The sequence below is a fragment of the Ciconia boyciana genome, chromosome 9 (assembly GCF_034638445.1).
Source record: "Ciconia boyciana chromosome 9, ASM3463844v1, whole genome shotgun sequence".
Lineage (NCBI taxonomy): Eukaryota > Metazoa > Chordata > Aves > Ciconiiformes > Ciconiidae > Ciconia > Ciconia boyciana.
Window position 1 is genome coordinate 45,152,730 of NC_132942.1, and position 19,224 is coordinate 45,171,953.

The following is a 19,224-nucleotide window of genomic DNA, read 5'->3' on the forward strand; positions in this document are numbered from 1 at the left end:
ACTTTTTTTAAAGCTTCAGTACAGCAGCATACACATAGATATGTAAAATGAAGGGCATAATATAGCTGGAAAATCAAACATTTTAGAAAGCATTATCCAGGAAGAGACTTTCAGGTCAACACAGAAACCAACACACAATAAGTTCTAGTAAAAGGCAGGAGGCAAAGACAAGAAATGCTCTTCTTGGGCATACAAACAAGAAGCAATAAAGGAAAACTAGCACTACCAGAGTCAACAGCATGAGCAGCAATATTCCCAGATGCTGACAATTAGAAAGGTTTATGGGAAAACTAAAAGAAATCCATCAAGAACTAGAAAACTTAGTGTATATTCAAAAGCTACAGAATTTAAGTTTTTCACAAAAACCAGCCAGAAGATTACTCGATTCCTGTCCACAGGCACCTATAAAAGAATCGCAACAGATTCATTCATCTGGCAAGCAAACTGAGCTGCCACTTTCTCTAGCTTAGATTTGTCATAGCCACCCTAGACACCTACCACCTGCGCTTAAAAACAAAAATAACCCCCAGTGACCTAGGGGAATTTCTACCATTTGAGATCGAAAAGATGCAGGATAAAGAATATGCTGATAGGCCATCAAAAGGGACACTCAAAGGGGAATTCTGAAGATAGACAAAAGTACTGCCCATCCTCGAGAGCTCAAAAACCCCACCATGCTGAACAGAATGAAGCCAAGCTAAAACATCTTGAAGCTTCAACTTGTCCTAATTAGGCTCCAAGATGCTGGCCTTCAACAACCCAATGAAGACAAGAAGTATGCTCTCTGGAATTAAACCAGTAATTTAAAGTTAGATCACAGCTGCTGTCATATTTCAGGTACCTTCTTTATATTCCTCCTAAATACAAGTCTGAAGTGGGACAAATATGTACTTCCCCATCATTAGACTGAATACCTTCCCTGTAACTTTACAAAGGGCCTTTACTCATCCGTTCCACTCAAATTCCCCTTGTAAGTTCTAAGGGAAGGAAGGAGGGTTGACGATGCTACTAGGCTAGGAAGAGCACTGCTTTATTTAAAAATACGAGTCTACAATTTCTTACTCCGTGCTCAATTTTAACACATTGAGAAAATACAGACCATTCTTCAGAAGAAAAAAAAGAGTGACAGACAGACACATTTGTCACCTTTACAGCTTCAGATATTTGCAACCATGCAATTCAGTGGCAAATTGGATACAGGTTACTATTAATAACTGAACTATTTCCTTTCCTTTCTGAAAGCTGATTTGTGAAAAGGATGCAGGCATCCCATTTTAAAACACACTAATTAGCCAAGGAGGAGTCAAGTAAGTCACCATTCAGCCATCAAGAACATACACGTAGTCTCTCTCAAAGAGGAAGAAAAACCAGAGTAAACTTATCCAAGCAGTGCATGATCACCCACTCCAAGCAGCGGCTTACAGCCTCCTCAGCCAAGAAAACTTGGTGTAGTCACACAAACATGGCAACCAGATAATTCAGATACGGGTTTCTTTTCTTAAGAATGTGCAGGTCTCACTCAAAGGCTTGCAAGCAGATACGCACAGCCGTTACTAGGACTAGATGACACCGCTACCTGCCATAGCAGCAGACCTGGCTTGATGACCCAGGAGGTCCCCAGAAAGCGATGTGAAAAATGCAATTGTTAAAACGTGCTCCAGTCTTCAGTTTCCAGAGTTATAACAAGCGCCTTACAATCACCTCAAATTACATAGCAAGGAGAAATGGTAAAGGAAGCGCCTTCTTGATTTACACACAGCATCTCTCCCCTATTGTCTAGGTCCTGGCAAGTTAAGGTCAGAATAAAAAGATTCTTTAAAAATACCACATAAATTGAAAGCACCTACAGCTTCCACTGATTATTTTTTCTCCCCTTCTATTATAAGCCCTGAACAGGTTTAAGTAGCAGTTGCCATCATTAAAGAAGTTGCTCCCCTCCCATTTTCCATTCTCCTGAAAAATGAACACCCTGGCAGCACCAGGTAATGGCGATGAAGCAGCAGGCTGCTGCGGTCGCACTTAGCTACAGACAGCAGGTCTGGAAAATGGTAAGAGGAGGGCACAGGCCACCTCAGCCACAAAGACTCACCGGAGAGCATTGCTAAATAATAGCATAAGGAAGTCAAATGTCTGTCTGCATACGTCAGTGGTACCCCAGCTCCTCAGGAGAGGCTCGGGGGCTGCGGGTGAAGTAACCGGTTACAGCTGAGCAAAGCTGAGCAGGAGATCTGCCCCAGCTCAGCTGCTGGATCCCCTGCTTCTCTCTTAGGCTTGTCCATCACCCAGCTTAACCTGCCAGCCCAGCAGAAAACCCAGTCATCTTCCCCTGCCTGCTGGTCTCCCATCGCAGAAGGGGCTGAACTGGCCCCTGCGCCCCGGGAAGAGGCAGCGCTCGCCCAGGGAGGGTGGGGGAACCTCACCCCCCACAGCAGCCGTGAACCAGCTCTGGCTGTGCCATGAAACCACACCCCGAGAAAATCTACAAACACCTAGTGAAAGGGCATATCCCTTCCTTCAAACACATCGCCGTCCAAATAAACAGCACGGGGGGTGGCAAGGAAAACGCTCAGAGGACAAAAGGACAGAGAGTTAGCATTAAACCCAGTCCCTTGATCCCCAGCCAAATGGCCTACCCATAAGCCCACGCAACTTCCAGAGCCAATTTAAAATCCTGAGTGTGCTATACTTTAGGTTATAAAATCATATTTAGACACACATTTGAAGTGTTCTTTGCTCTGCTGGTGGCTAAAAACAATTCCTTTGTCATCAAATCTTGCTTCAGCAAGCTGACGTGACGTTTTTAACTCAGGAAATAAGATAATTATGGTTCAAGGTAAACAACTACAACTGTGCATCATAAACAGTTTCTAATTTTAAGCCCGAGTCCCTCTAATGCCATCCATATCTTAAAGAAAGTTTCTTTACAAATGGTTTAGGTTGTCTAAGTAGCTTGTGACCGAGCCCTGTTGCTGATTAGCATCAACAGCAGGTCTCGGGAACAGGGGCAGGTGTAGCAGATAAAAGTCGAGCAGATGCAGCAGGTGAGCTCCTGGATCAAAACGAGTCAAGGTAAGCTAAACATGAAAGGAGGAAAACACACTCTGAATTTTAAATAGCTTGAGAGGTAAAAACTGCGTCTCTCTTAGGAAGACACAGAAAAGAGTAAGCGCCGAGACCAAAGCTACACATACTTACGCAATGTTTGCTGCAAGTCATTTTATATCCCAGACCTCAAACGCCCCACTGCAGCTTCCCCAGTGGCACAAACAGCAAGACTTCAAGTTATAACTCGCCACAAGAATATCAGCTACCGAGTTGTTCCACACAAGGCAGTAAACTCACCTACAGCTCTCCGCGCTGTGTCTAAACTAGCCCCCATAAAACATTCTCCAAAGTTACCTAGAAACAAAGCCTTACAATAAACAGCAGCATCACTGCTGAGACTTTGTAAGCCAGAAACGCTGAAGCACATCTGAATTTGTCTGGAACTACAATGAGGTATTGAGGGCAGCAAGCTGTCTGCCTCCAAGATGATCATTACACACAGAGGCAGCAATAACTCCAAGTACTGCTTACAGGTGTTAGCCTGGTAGGCTTTCATTCTTCCTCATCCGAAGAAAAAGTAGTACTAAATTACAACCAAATGAACGCAGCTGAATGAGAGAATGTAGTAGCGCAAGCGATAGAGACAAAGCATTCTTAAACAGTTCTGCTTAGAAGAGACAGAGTGGTCAAAATATTCAAACAGCCAGCTGAGAGAACACTGCCGTTTCTGCAGAAGACTAAACAGTAAAGAGGAATCACGTGGTGACGTCTGTCCAGCCTGGGAGAGCTTGCTCCTCCAAAACTTCTCATCACCAAACATTTTCAAACCACCCCACCCCATTTCTGCTATTGTTGTCAGAGAGGGAATTCCAACCAGAACAATTTTTTCCATCACATTTTTTTGTTGGAAGAAGAAAAGTGGGAATACTGCACAGCAGAAATGCAATTTATGCCGTAGTTCATCCAGTAGCACGTCTCCTTCCTGAAGGAAAAAGGATTAACATGCCTTGAGCCCGCTGTACAGCAGCACGGATGTATTTTTAGATACAAACACTTGAAGGCAGCAATATGGTGGAAGTCTCCCAGGTTGAAGTTAGCCATGGGAGGTTAATCTCTCTACACCCTGGAGAGGGCAGTTCATTAAGAGGCTGTTCAGAGCAGAAGGAAACAATTCACCCACTCCCTGAAGAAATCCCTCTTCCCACAACTGCACACAAGGCAGCTCCTCCAAATTCCCCACCGCCCCACATCTCGTCCCGATTTGCACCATTTTCTTGGTAACGGCACCATGCCCAGGCTGTGTTAGAAAGCACGCTTCCCTTCCAGACCTCCAGCACAATTAATGGAGCTAGATTCAATGCCGCCTTCAAGGCACCACACCGAACGACACGGAACGCAAGTGGCTCAAAGGCAACCCAAGTATCCAAGAAAAGGAGGCAGCAGAATGGCAGTTATAATGTTTTATCTGCAATTAACACTTTTTCATGACTTCTCCTAAGGTAACATATCAGCTGCCAGACCAAGCCCAAGTGCAAATAAGTGAACCCTAAAATAGTCTCAAAGTGAAGCTTCAGAAAGAGTGAAATACTCTTATCTGCCACCAAAGCCACTCTGCTCTTCTCGTGCTAACGAATGTTTAACCCAATTATCAAGTAATGGAGCCTACTCGATGAGTCCACAAAAGGTAACTAAATCGCCACATGCATTAGTTTATACCTACAACTGCGCTCACATCGCAATTCATCAACCCACCCTTCAGGACCCCCACCTTTGGAAAAAAAACACCTCGAAGGTTTGCTGAGATAGCTGCCTCAGAGCTGGGAAGAAGTCAAAAAACATAAGCTGTCTCATAACACACTCATAAGTTGCCATCATACGCACGCATTTATGCACAGACTATAGGGTCACGTGGGTTTTTTGTTTGTTTTAAACAAGTTAAGCAGACTGCCCAGCTATGCTCTATCAATACAACAACATCCCCCTGACTTGAACCACGAGCTCAACAGTCATCATACGCTTCTACCTTCATTCCCATGAGGCTGTTCCTATGATATTGGAAATATCAACTCAACACCAGCTCAAAATATTGCTTCCTAATATTTTCTTGTGCTATTACATATTTTAATACTTCACTCTGAAATAAAATACTTCCAAATTATAAAGCATTCGGTGTGGAACACTTGACTTTCGGGTAGCTAAAATTAAGCAAAAATTGAATAAAATTCAGATAAAAATTAATTACAGAGAGTAAGCGTTCATTATTTCATAAATTGCCAGCAAGTCTGACTGTCCCACCCGAGAGCTTAGAGATGCTGGCATTGTCAGAACGCAGAATGCATAATCTACCCCCTGTGAAGAGGGACACTCGACTATCCCAAACGTGTCACTAAAAACACCAATTAGTGGTCAATTCTGAGCATTTATGTGACAACAGGTAGAGAGAGAGAGGGAAAATGCAGAAAGTCTACACCAGACCCAAAAGTCCTGACTACAGCCAAGCCATTTTTCAGATTTTTATTAAAATTAGATTGGCCTTTGGCTACGATTCACACCTCCCTCTTGTAAACAGCAAAAGAGCACCAACATCAGACAGTGAAAGACACCGAAATACGCACGGGAACAGAGGTGAGTAACATCTATTAACAAGGCTACTCCATGCCCACAGCGCACACCGCGCTGTGCTTATACACCTCAAAAAATAGGTCATTTCTAATAGCTCACAGCTTTCACGGAAGGCAAGCAAAATTGTACTAAAATATGGTGTGTCGGTGTAAGAAAAACAAAGCTTGATTCAGCCCTGCCTCCCCTCCTTAGCCCTACCTCCTCCAAATGCTTTAAATAGGATGTTATCACTACTTGTTTATACGCCATTACAGGAAAAAATGCTCAGTTTCTTAATACCGCATTACAGAACAAAATGTTACTCAATTTTTTTGTGTAAAGTACCAAGAAATAGCTGTGAGACCATATGCATCCGAAAGCATCCACGTGCTGGAGTAATCCGGACTTACGTAACCGACAATTGGCATCCAACCGCGAAGAGCAGGAAAGGAAGGGCCAGCATACAAATTTTCTTTAAGACCTAGAACCAACCTAAAAATTCATTTTGAGGAGTCCAATTCGGGAGGCAAGTGAAATTCACGTCTCTAAGTTACAATTTCAGGTTTCTGCCGTGAAAGTACACAGACAAAAAGAGAATCCCGTGTGGTTGATTTCCTTTCCTTTAGCTCGTCCCCTTAAGCAAAAATGAATCATTTGCTAATTGACGAGTTCAGTTTGAACCCGTGCCACCATAATTCTTATCTCAGTAGCTGGAAGGCAAGTCCTTCCAAGGTTTCAACAAGCCATGGACAAAGACCGAGATCAGCATCCTTCTGTTTTCTCAGTGCATCCTAAAACGTCAGGCATCTGAGCACAGATACTCCTGGAGATCATGTTGTACTTCACCCTTGAAGTCACAGTAAAGACAAGAAAGCACCCACTCCCACGTGCTTTCGGGATCCCTACAGCCACCAGCCCACCCCGATGAGGGCAAAGCCCACCACCACGCGACAGCACGTACGGTAACGCAGGGGTAGTGACTAAAGCCCTAAATCACCTCTGCCTCGGGATGGCCCCACTGTCTTCAGCTGTAAAACCAGCTTCCTACCACCAGCTGCAGTGGACATACATAACGCTCACATCTGCGCTGTCGGAGCCTGGGGGTTCCCGAGTGGAAGTAAATCGAAGGGAAACGCGGGCATGGTTCAGGAGAACAGCAGCTGTGGCTTGAGGCAGACATGGACAACGCGGCCAAAAATGAGAGGTGCAAAATAGACCCGAAATCCACAGCCAGGCAACAAATGTGACTAAAATCCATCTTCACTCCTTTTCTATTTGCTCTTAGCCAAAAGGAAAGGGGTTTTTTTCTTCTAAGCGTGATTAAGTGCTTTGGTATGGCTGTTCAACAAAGCTCACTGTTCTTGGAGGCAAGGCTTGGGGTGGAGGAGAAGGTGTTTGCCCAGCTGCAGCCACCACCGTAACGACACAGACACATTATTATGAAAAGCGAGTCAACTTTTTAGGCACAGATAAGGATAACAAACGTTTCATTGCTGTGTTTCAAACGTTTAAGACCTTAAGCTGAACCACAGGAAAGAGCGTTACTAGTTAGGCTATTACAGTAAATGAAATGAAAATTGAAAAGGAAGTCTAACTGACATTAAAGTTCAGTAAATATATATCAGTTCCACAATCGTCGTAATACATAGCCAGTTCTTATGACAAAAGTTCCACGGAACAGAAAAGCACCCCTGACAACTCTGAATATTAAGCTGAGGTAACCACAGGCATCTTACAGTTTATATAAATAAAGTGCCTCCTGCAAATAATCATGGCTCCTTCAGTGAGAACTGCAGCGTGATTAACAGAGGTCCATTATAGAGGCAATGCATAACCTAGCTCCTGCGAGTAGTCCCTGCCACATCGGACGGCGTTTCTATGGCAACCAGGGAGGAAAATATAAAGCAAATTACAGTTAAATGAAAATTATTCTCCATGACAATATATGTTAATGCAGGAACATTTGCAAGGCCATTCTGGATAAAGTGTTTACATTCACACATGTGTTTACAAAAATAAATAAGAGGCAGGCTATAATAGCTAATGGATCATCCAAAGATAAGGATCTTCTTCCCCCCCCCCCCCTCAAGTTTTAATGTATGCAGAATAAAATTCAAGCTAACAAAAGGGAAAACAAAACACCTTAACAAAGGTATTTGTACATTTAGATATAGTATGCATTCTTTAAGAAACAGTTTTTCCGAAGATCTAACATGTACGTTTTTGAATGTTGTGATCCTTTAATTTTCCTGGCTGCAAACAAAGAGCACATTTATACCTCCTCATCCCAGGAGAAAATGTTTTAAACGAGAGGCTAAGTCACTCAGAATATTTATAGAGATCTGACTGAAACGGGAATAGTGACTTATTTTAATCAGCTAGAACTCACTTATTGAAAACTGAAAAGTGTTTTATACCTCAGAATTGGCGGCATTGACTCCACAGCTAGGAGAGTCTTACACCTTGCCGCGGTGTAAAAGCGGCACAGGCCAAGGAGAACCCGTTGTCAGATACTTTTAGAAAAGCCCGCAATTACGGCTGTAAAAGGTTATCCTACTCTCCCACCATGATCACTTAGCCAAACGGTCCTTTTTTTAGGGAATATATCTCGGTTTTTAAATATCTTCGGAAGCATGAGCACAGTGAATTGGAACGAGGCTCGTTCAAGAGGCAGCCACTTATTTATTTTTTTAACTCACTTGGCTCGTACCCCAAAGAAAAGCCCAAAGAACGAAAGTAGGTTATAAACTGACTTACAGTCTCTTTTCCACTCTGAAGCGCCACGTTTTAAGAACGGTTCAAAACACCGCATTGGAAAAAAGCACCCCTCTCAGCCGCGTTTCACGGTTCCCCCTGCCAAGTTCCTTTCCCATGGAAATGGTCTGCCTGTTCCGCGAGTAACACAGGTGCAGGTTTCTTAGGAAGACCCAGAAAGAGCACAAGGCACTTTTTTGAACCCGTTTCAGCGAGCTAGGAAGACAGAAAAGGGCATTCACTCCGCTGGCACATCTGAACTTACTCCGTACACGCTCCCACTGACCTCTGCATCTGTCTCTTGCCTCCACCTACAGAACAATACTTGAATCATGAGGATCATAACTTTTTATGACAGTGGGAAAACTGCAATATTCTCCACAAGTTCACTCCACCCTGCACATAAAACTGCTCATAGGTTCAACTATAAAGCAAACTACCTTCTTTGAAGTTCGACTTAAAGCCCTGTGCACGTTATAAAGCTGATCTGGAAAAATGCAGCGTATTAACATTTTACATAACCGCACTCCTGGAAGGCATCATTCGTTAATCATTTGGTGCGACTGTTGACAAAAGCAAGCTAGGTCAGAAAGTATCTGGGTAACAAAACTCTTTACAGGTGAGCTCAGGTTACCCACAAACACCAAATTCACACACCACCACGTATATTCCAGTCATGCTCCACTTTCCCCGAGGATCGTTTGCTGTAGAGCCCACAGCAGCATTACCGTTATCGTTTCAACTAATTTAGTCACTGATCTCAGCACAACCACGACTCCCTCCACCTTTCTCTCTACAGTGACATGCAGACTATCTCCATACAATGGAAAGAAAACAGCTACAAACCTTAGACTAAAAAAAAAAAAAAAAATCTGCAAATCAAACTGCAGTAGCAGTTGCTAGGTTCCTTTTAAAACCTCCACTAATTGCTAGGACTGGGCTTCTGCTGAAGCTCCTTGCTGCAGCGGTGGAGGGGTTGACTTGTTTTCACAAAAGAACTTCTAAAACCACAGGCTGCATGTCTGCAACAGCAAGTATTTATATTCTGTGCACAAATCAGATTATGCATATACACACCATCCCCACTAGTCTTCAAGCAGATGAATCCCACCAGGCCAAACTACCTTTCCCAATACCAGAGCTATCAGGTCAGGTACCCTGCTTTCTGCTGATGCTCATCGCATCCCTGTGCGAAGAACCGGCTTACTGGGTCAAAACACATCCGCAGTAGAACAGTCATTTTCTCTGTAAACATAAGCAAACGCATGCTAACGTGAAGTAAAATTCTAGAGAAAACCATGCAGCTTGCAGCCTTCACGGCCTAGCGAACGGCAGGAGGTCCAGGGGAAAGGCAGGCTCCTAGGCAATGCTAAGGATGCAACCTCCCATGCACCCTCCTCTGTTGCAAGCTGCCTCGAGTGAATTAGCACCAGACGGACAAGGTTAACGACTCTGAAGAGACTATCAGAAGAATTCTTGTGGATTTCAATTACCTGCACTGCTCCATAAGAGTAAATTCTGCCTACAACTGTTACTGGTAACGTCGTGGAAAAGAGCCCCATCATTCAAACACGGGACGGATCAGTAAGACGAAGACCCAAAGAGCTGATCTAACCAGAGGCAATAGATGGTGACGGTGACGCAGAAGAGGTAACCAGCCATTACTGGCAAGCACAACAGGCATGCAACAGCAGACCCAACACTGCCAGCACCCCAAACTCTCACCCCTGGCAGAAGTCTCCACGCCCCAGATCCTTCACCTCGCAACGCTACTGCAGCTTCACTCCGCTTTCAAGCACTTTCCTCCCACCATGCCAAAACAAGGCCCAGATCTCGAGAGAGAGATGAAGATGCAGGATGATCTCAGAGAAAAGGAGAAAGGCAGGAACAGACGGGAGGGAACATCAAAAGGCAGACAGGCTAAAATTAGAGACAAGAATCCCGGATGAGGAGGACCAAGGCGAGAGCAGAGCGCCGAGCAGAACCTCCATCAGATGAGGCTCCCGGGAAGGGGGAGGGACAGACAGAAGGGAGAAGAAATATTATGGTGGGTGAAGTAGGGGAAGCTAGCAGACAGCACAGACTGCAGAAGTAAACTCAGCATTTTAAGAGTATAACCTGTAGCTTTCCAACTAAGGAGCACTACTCAGCACACCAGGAAAAAACCACAAAGCTGACTTCTTGTCTCATCTCTTCTCCCTGGGATGAGGAATAACTCAAACACAATTCAGCTCTCGCCACAGAACAAGTTTAACACCCCGGTCCCAGTGCTGATCCCAGGGGAAGGCGATTTAATTCGCCACCATCACCCACAACAGAGAGCAGCTCTGAGTAATGCAGGGCACCTCAGATCCCGGTCAGAAAGCCAGAAGCCTTCTGGGCTGCCAGCAAAATGGAGAGCGTCAAACAGATCGGAGGCCGGACAGTTGTCACGCAGTACCCCGACGTGAGCCAAGAGAGAGGCTACGCAAGGAAGGAAACTAGAGAAGATACAGCAGTTATCAGCTATCCTAATTTTCAAAACTAGCGTATTCTCACATGTCCTTTCTGAGCTGAAAGGAGGAAAAAAAACCCACAGGAGTTGGAGTCAAAGGTCAATGTTCAAGGAGCACGGGTTTCCATCGTCCAGCCTGGCTAGTGCATACAACTCTTGGACTGCTCAGAAGTTTTACACACAAAAATACCCAGGCTTGCTCATCACAGACCCACGATCTGGTTCAGATAAACCTATCTGCCTGTGCCTAGCTGCAGGATGAAACCAAGGAGACAGCTAGCTATGGGAAGCAGCCAAACACTGTAACTAGAGCACCAGCTCGCCCAGTGGTATTTAAACAACCGTAGCACAGCCAGGAGCAGGATGTTTGTTTCTCCCCACACATACCCCCCTTTCCCGCATCTACCTATATCTCTTCCCTGCAGTGGCATGGCTAATCTCATCCATCTATCTAAAGATATAACTACAGCAGTACTTTATAAATAGGCTTACATCTTCAGTCCGTCCAAGACCTGACGCAACGGCAGAACGACGGTCGGTGCAGCAAGCGGTGTGTGTTGTTACGACAACGCTGACATTTCACAATCTGCAACAGCCATCATCGTGCATAACGTGGAAAACACCAGACCGAAAGTATAAAGTCTACCCAAAAGATTACTGCTTTTCATCGGATACAGCCACTGCCACAGTCAGCGGAATATCAGGTCTGTTACCCCCTCCCTGTAGAAGGCAGCTATCAGGAGACCGTTCCCAACAGAGAACTTCTTGGAACTTTATCTTGGCTCCTCCTGGACCTAACCGGCCTGCAGAAAACCCGGCTACTTACTAGCAATTTGGAGCTCCTGGTACAACCTGTTTACACCAAGCAGGCCATAGGATAGGCTGGAAGGTGGAAGCAGGATGTAGTTTTTATGGACTCCTTCCCAGATAAACTGATAACACGCTCTGCTCGGGGGGAGGGGACTGACCGCTCTCACGTGTGCTTTATTTAACATGAAGATGCACCATGAACTGCAGTGAACCATTTTATACTTAATAATGAAGTTTCCATTCACCTTATTTTCCTTTAAAGCTATTTAATGTATTTTTTTTAGGAGCTCCTAATTACACGTACTTTCATTTCACATCAAGATATTCAGAGCAGCACAGTATTTATTTTCCACACCTAGCTCTCCAGCCTCTCACAAGCTGTCAAGCCTTCAGGGGCAGGCTGCCTCTGGATTGTGGTGAATTTTTTAGAGGGTAACATCTCCCTCCTTTGCCATGCCTGTGATACAATTTTAGCAGCTTTACGCTGCTCTAAAGGTAAATTATTTTAGACCTTTCCTCTACTGCAAAGCTGTCAGTCTCTTAAAAAAAAAAATACAGAGCCAGCTTCCTGCAGCGTTTGCTTCCCCTCCCGATTACACACAGCCATTTAACCACCCCACCGCGACACCGCCCGGACACCGACGTCCTCAGCTAAGGACCTGAAGCCCACCACTCCAACAAGGACCACCTTAACATTTTTCTCAGAGCAAATCCAATATAACGCAAGAGGAAAGGAGATGCTTCCTCGCTGCTCATATGTGAGAAAAACATCAGTTCCCTCAGCGCATAGCTGAGACAAAGCTTCTTTTACACATACTAAAAAGTTTTCTACCCTTTCCACTTCCAAAGTCTGTAAATTTTGTTGCTGAAGAAGAAGCAGGCATGCATTTTAGTCACATACGAACCCAGTGCCAGCACGAACACTCTTGCACCTAACAGCAGAATTAATATTCCAATGTTTCCACAAGATATCGAATGTTGTAACCTTTGGTTTGCTAATACAAACGCAATATACAATCAATAGTTTGCTCCTGCCACTGCGATGATTTACAGTGGAAGATTTATTTTAAAAATACTAATCGGGTAAGTTTGGTTTTCTTAGAGACGGGGAAGAAAGGCTGCCTCAGATTCTTAGAGGATAAATAATTCAATGCCTGAATGCCAAGGGCAGTGCTGCACACATCCATATGGCAGGGACAATGCAGACAGTAATATATGCTTCACATCACCACCCTGACAGTGCCTTCAACCCTGACCTAGAAAAAAAACATCACTTTCTTCTGGCTACAACAGCTAATTCACTCTCCATCATCGCTACTCCGCAACGCTAAGGACCACCGCACGCTTTTCGTTCACTTTGGGGTAGCGTCTCCCAGTTCCTCAGCCTCTGCAGACTGCGATTTCAGCCTCTGCTCACGACAGCTAGGCTGCAACGAGCAGAACAACTTATTCACACGATGAACTTAAGAAAACAAAAATTAACCAGACAAGATGCAGGTTTCAGAAGTCCTTTTTAGGAGCTCGTGCCTTCTCACTACCAAAACTGAAAGGGGCAGGAAAACCCAGGACGGTTTCTCATGCGTGAGGTCTGGCAAGACGCCGGTGATGCCCCGAAGAGAGCAGGCGGGGAGGCAGAGGGGAGGCCGTTCCCGCTGACAGCCGGCACCCATCGTCTGCCCGAGCTGCTGCACGGGGTGCTGCTGCGCCACGGGGCTCCCGCGCCGCGCTCGACGGACACAGGCCACGTAGGTCACGTCGAAGGCTGCGACGACACGGGAGAGGGAAGAGGCTGCTCGCCGGGGAAGCCTCCCCTCCTCTCCTCCACGGCCAGCAAGCCTGCAGCTGTAGTCGTTCCACACTCCCAAAATTAACTGTACAGACACCACCCTGCCCCACTGTCCTATTTTGGCGGCGATCTGATAATTTCTCTACATCCTCCAGTTTGGGGAAAACATTAAAGAATCAAGAGGAAGAATTCTGGAGCCCAAAATACCTGATATAATTAACTGCACCTTCTAACAGGATTATTTCCTTTTCTGACCCCAATTACTCCTTCAGTTTATTAAAGAGAACTCACATACGCCGAAATGTTAACACCCTAAAGAGTCACATAAACAGAAAAAAGTCTGAGGGCACCATTATAAACAGAGTTAATGGAACTCAGTGATTGGAAATGGATCTTGAAAGCTGTCAGATCAAAGCAAGATCTTTCTCGTGTAAGGACTGCATTACCCTTGGAGCCACACAGCTAATGCCATCTATAAAAATATTTTGCTCAAATAAGTTAAGAACAGCAGCGTTTCATCTGTCAAAAGGTGCGAGGCTTTTATGGGATTAGCCATTCCACATACAGCACAAAAATTAGAACAGATTTTTAAAAGCCCTCAACTCAGCTGACGGAGACTACACAGACCAACGCATGTGCCTGCTTTCTTCACACGCACTACACGCTGAACAGATTTTTCACTGCTATTAGCATTTAAGCTTCTTTTTCTTCTTTTTTTTTTTTTAATACACTTGTAAAGGATTACAAATTGGCATCACCTATAACTAGCCACAGATGAAGCTAGCACCACCACCCAGACTCAGGCAAATTAAGATTTTTAAATACCCAACAGTTGCATGAGAAAATACATCAGAAAACACCAGTTCCCACACAGGAAAGCTTGAAAATTCCAGGTACAGTTGCATACATTCAAAAACAGCCTCCAGACCACAGGTGCTGACAGCTTCCTACCCCCTTCACAGCAGGATACCAAAGACAGCATTTCGCCCAAGCGTACTTTATGAAGGCTCTAGCTGCACAAACCCATACTGTTTAGGATGCTTGTGATTTCAAATAATTTGCCTACACAAGCTTTCCTTTAACATTTATGCGAGTGTTTTTTATGACCGTGCATCAGTGGCATACAAATTGCATAACACTTGGCTGAGGCTCCCAGCGCTCTGCACCCTCGGAAAAAGCAGCTCCGTGCCTCTAATCTCTCTTGCAGGAAAAAGAAAATATTTAAAAGCTGCATACAAATCATTCCTGTAAAGCGTCGTGCAGACTGTTTTAAATTAGATGGGGTAAAAATATATGCCAGTTCATCACGAAACGCTAAAATCTTTGCTATGGAGACACCAGTTTCTCTCCACAGCCTTTTACAACTGAAATACATACAATTCTCACTCGCGATGGAGGTAGCAGACAAGCCACCTTTACTAGAGCCTCGTCAAGGAAATACGATTAGAATAACAACCACCATGTAAATATTTCCCAGCGTTACTTCCTTTGCTGTACTGAAAAGCAGCAGTACCTGTCACTACTTGCTATGTATCTACCACCATGAAATCTTAATACCAAGAATTTCAATCCATAAGGCAGACTGTCAAGCCTGAAATTCAGGTACTCGGCACGGAGGGAGGAAGAGGGGCTAACCTCGTAAGAAAGCCGTCACTCGGTAATTTTGCAAAATGTAATTAACTAGCTCCGGTCCTGTGCATTTCCTTCCCTCGGAGAAGGATTTCTTCACCAAGTAATTAGAGCGTCCCAGTTAAGACTCAAGTCACCATAGAACTTATTTTCCCCAAAACAAAGCCACATGCAGCCAGATTCAAGCGCCATTTCAAAAAATTCTGCCGTTTCCTCACAGTAACTTAAAGCTCTTAGTTTTTGCCTTAGTCACTGCCTGGATCTAAACCTAACTGAAACCAATACAGCAGCCTGGGAGCCCCCAAAAAGCAGTTAATCCTGGTTTTATTCCCATACTCGAGACACTTTATCATTAGAGAGTACTGCCTTCTTTTAATGTATAGAAAAGCAGGAGGTAAAAAAAAAATCTTAGTACTTCAAACATATGTCCAAAAGCCACAACATAAAGACAAAGAGCGCAGATTAAACGCTGTAAAGATATACTTGTCAGGAACCTTCCTTTGAAGTGTCTGCAGGAAACACTGTCATCATGCAGCCATGTTACAATTACACAGTTAAAATAATCACCACCAGTCGTAAGCAGTCCATCTGGTTTACTGAAAAGGGAACACTGCTGGTACAGTATTGATTAACACGACTAGTCTTCACTGACCCTAGAGAAATACATTTGTCTGCTCTACTGAACAGAGGGAAAACGCTGCACGGCACTGTGATACGCTTCATGTTGTTTAGAAGCATTTTTGGGGACTTAGTCAATTAAAACGTAAGTAGAAAATAAAATACTCTTAACAGGTCGCCTACCACACACGAAGGACAAGACGAAGCCCAGCGCTTTGCTGGAGGGTTTTTTGGTTTTGTTTTTTTGAGTTTTCTTCCCCGTCCAAAACCAACATTCATATTGGACAATCTGTATGTTTAAGTCTGAGAAAATACTATTACAACATCATAAAAACAAAAAGCAGCACATAAAAAAAATCAGTTCACCCTGAGCCATGTTTTTATGAAATGGAGATACGGAGAAGATTTCATTTTTAAAAGCAGAAGCAGAACTGAACGGTAAAACCAATTGTGAAATGCTAAACGTAATATCTCCAGTTTCCAGCCTGTCAAAGCAGCTAACACTTACACGACCAGGGCTCCTACAAACACTATCTGGAACAGAACTAAGCAAAAAAAAAAATAGCTGGGAACCCATCAAATTGGAGGGCAGAAACCGAAGGGCTCGTACGCGCTCCAAACTCCAATGTGTCATTCGCTGCATGGGCAACTCAGCCGGCTGCGAGTTTCACAAACCAAACCTTTACCACTTACTCAGACAAGTCTGGAGGTGATGCGAGTCCCAGCTAGCCTAACAATACAGGTTCACAGCAAACTCCACTGAAGCCCAGACCGCCCTTTTCCAGGGAGGACACAGACAAGACGTGCCCTAGCAAGTTTTATACCTTCCTGCGCTACCTCCTTTAGGACTGACAGAACCAAAGAGAGCCGGAGCATCTCTGCATAAAAAAATAAGCTGAGCACCACAAACCCCAGACACACCTAAGCAAGAGCAGACACCAGGACAGACACGGTAGCGCAGAGAGGGCTCTGCTTTGGGGACAGACGTGCGAGGGTAACCGTGCTGCAGGAGCAGCTCGACCAGAGCCCCGAGAGTGCACCCACGCGGGCAGGGACCACCCCTCAGAGCGAGATCTTCCACTGACAGAGCGCTTCCCACGGAAAGAAAACAGGTCACACGGCTTCAGCAGCGACATTGCACAGGCATAACGAAACGCGGTGCCTAAGAGTTTCCCTGCCGAGACGGAGAAGTCAGCGCAGGTCTCGCTCCACGTAGCATTTTAAACCCTTCTACTGCACGCCACCACAATCATTCAACAGTGCTCCAAGACACACCTTTAATCTGCCAGTAAATCCATTCTGTAAAAACGCCAACTTTTTCTTTTTAAGTTAGTCAAGCCAGATATTTAGTTCCTGGTAGAGCACACACAAAAGAATCTATCGAGGCCATCTGAAAACATGCGAGAGTTAATCTCCTTTTCCCTCTCCATGACTCCATGGAGTGTTTTTTCCCCCAGAAAAAGGAAATAATTGGAGTGATTATATTAAAACGTTCCATTTTGTGAACAAAGCAGAAAAAAGGAAAACTACATTTAACGCCAAGTTCCTTAAATTTATACAAATTTCAGCATTTCGGGAAAGCACACAGCCACTACAAAGCATTACATTTGCAAGATGTTTTCAGCTAAGTATCTTTGCCTACACAGGGAGGAGGAAAAAAAAAAAAAGGTCTATACCCAATTTCAGAAGCCATCTCAGGAGGGAATTTTGCTTCAAGAGCTGCCTGGAATTTGTTCTCTGCCTATAGGGCCGTGTCCCCAGCGGTAAGAGAGTACTTTGTGTACAAAACCAGGAGGGGGGGGGGGAGGAGGAACCCTTTCCTGCAACTGGATATCAAAACAGATCTCCAAGCTTGGAGTAGAAGCCAATCCGTAAACACACCGACTCTTGTGCCTCAATGAACAGGCCGGTTTCCAATCCGCAGGCACGGCCCCCTCGCAGGACAGCTGCTGCCTCTGGGAAAGGGCAGAGGGCATCAAGGGCTCAGCTCATCCCCTAGCAAAGGGGTGGGGGAGAGCGGCGATTTGCCTTTCTCAACATGCAATCAATCCACCGGCCTGGGGGAGGTTAATTCTGGACTGCAGAAGTGCAGCTGTTTTGGGGTGGGATTCTTTCTCCCCCCCCCCTTTGCTAAGGGGCAAAGGTGTCGAGCAGCCCCTCCCCGGCACACAAAGAGCTTCTCCGAGGAGAAAAATACCAAGCAATTTAAAGATTAAACTAGAAAATAAATAAATAAACGCGGATCAGCCAGGCTGGCTGGCGGCAGCTCGGTTCGGCTCCATCCTCTGCGCACACACACGCAGGGCTAACGCCTACCCGGGATGATGAAATGGGAAACGGAAATTACCATTTCAGACAACTTTTGGTATTGTTCCTCCCAGCACAGCGCTCACCCCAAAATGCACGCTGCCCCCCCGCACCTCTGCACTCTGCCGTGTTCCCCCCCCCCCCAAAAAAAACCCCGGGTGGACAGAGGGGGGACACCCACGTGCGGCCTCGGCCCAGAGCCCCGTGTTCCTCCCGCCCCGTAATGCACCCCACAAGCCTCCGCACCCCTAAATATTCACCAGCCCTTGCGCTCTCCCTGCAGCCCCCGCCCTCCCAAACCCTCCTCACCCCAGCCAGCTCCCTCCCTCCCTCCGGCTTCCTGCAGCCCCTGCCCCCACCAGGCCCTCCCCTTCCAGCGACCCCCCGGTTCCCCCTCTCCTCGCAGCCCCCCACCAGCCCTTTCTCGCTCCCATCAGCCCCTAACCTCCTTCGCCACCCCCAACACCACACATCCTCTGCCCGCCCTCGGTACGTCGCTTTCTCCCCCGCCCCGACCCCGTACTGCCCTCTCCCCCACCCCACGGGCCCCGCTACCCCTCTCCCCGCTCCGCGCCCCGTCCCGCCGTTTCCGGCGCCCCTCTCCCCGCCCCTCTACCCTCACCCCCGGCTCCCCCCACGCCCCCAGCCCCCGCCTAGGCCCCTCTCCTCCCCCACCAGGCCGCGGCAGCCCCCTCTCCCGCCCCCGCCTGGGCCCCGCTCCCCGGTCACGGCCCTCACCCCTCTCCCCCGCCGCTCCTTACCGGCGCTCCGGCCTCAGCGGGCCGAGGGCAGCCTCGCGGGAGAGCGAGGCCTGCGGCTCCGCCGGCCCCGCCGCATAGAGGAGGCGGCGGGGGGGGGAGAAGGGGCTGCTGCTGCTGCTGCTGCGGCTGCGGCGGAGGGCGGCGGCCCGGCGGGACTAGCGGAGGGGGCGCGGGCAGTGGCGGCGGCGCTTCCCGGCCGCGCGCTCCATGGCCCCGCCGCGCTCGGCCTCGGCCTCGGCTCGCAGCGCTGCCGCCCGCCCGCCCGATCAGCCGCCGCTGAGACGCTGCCGCCGATTGGCCCGCCGCGTCGGCGCGCCCCATTGGCGGAACGCGGCCAGCGCCGCCGTGACGTCAGCGCGCCGCCGTGGGGGGAGGGGGGCGGGCGGGGGGCGGTGAAACGCGGCGCCGCAGCCCCCCCT

At 46.7% G+C, this 19,224-nt stretch overlaps 1 protein-coding gene across 1 annotated transcript in view; it reads right to left on the reverse strand.

The window, feature by feature from the left end:
• Positions 1 to 18,868, reverse strand: part of ANKRD11 (ankyrin repeat domain containing 11) — a 160,311-nt gene extending 141,443 nt beyond the window's left edge. Inside the window, exon 1 of the mRNA XM_072872559.1 lies at positions 18,806 to 18,868. The gene's annotated coding sequence lies outside the window, so the exon portion shown is untranslated. The remainder of the gene's footprint in view (positions 1 to 18,805) is intronic.
• Positions 18,869 to 19,224: the final 356 nt, after the last annotated feature.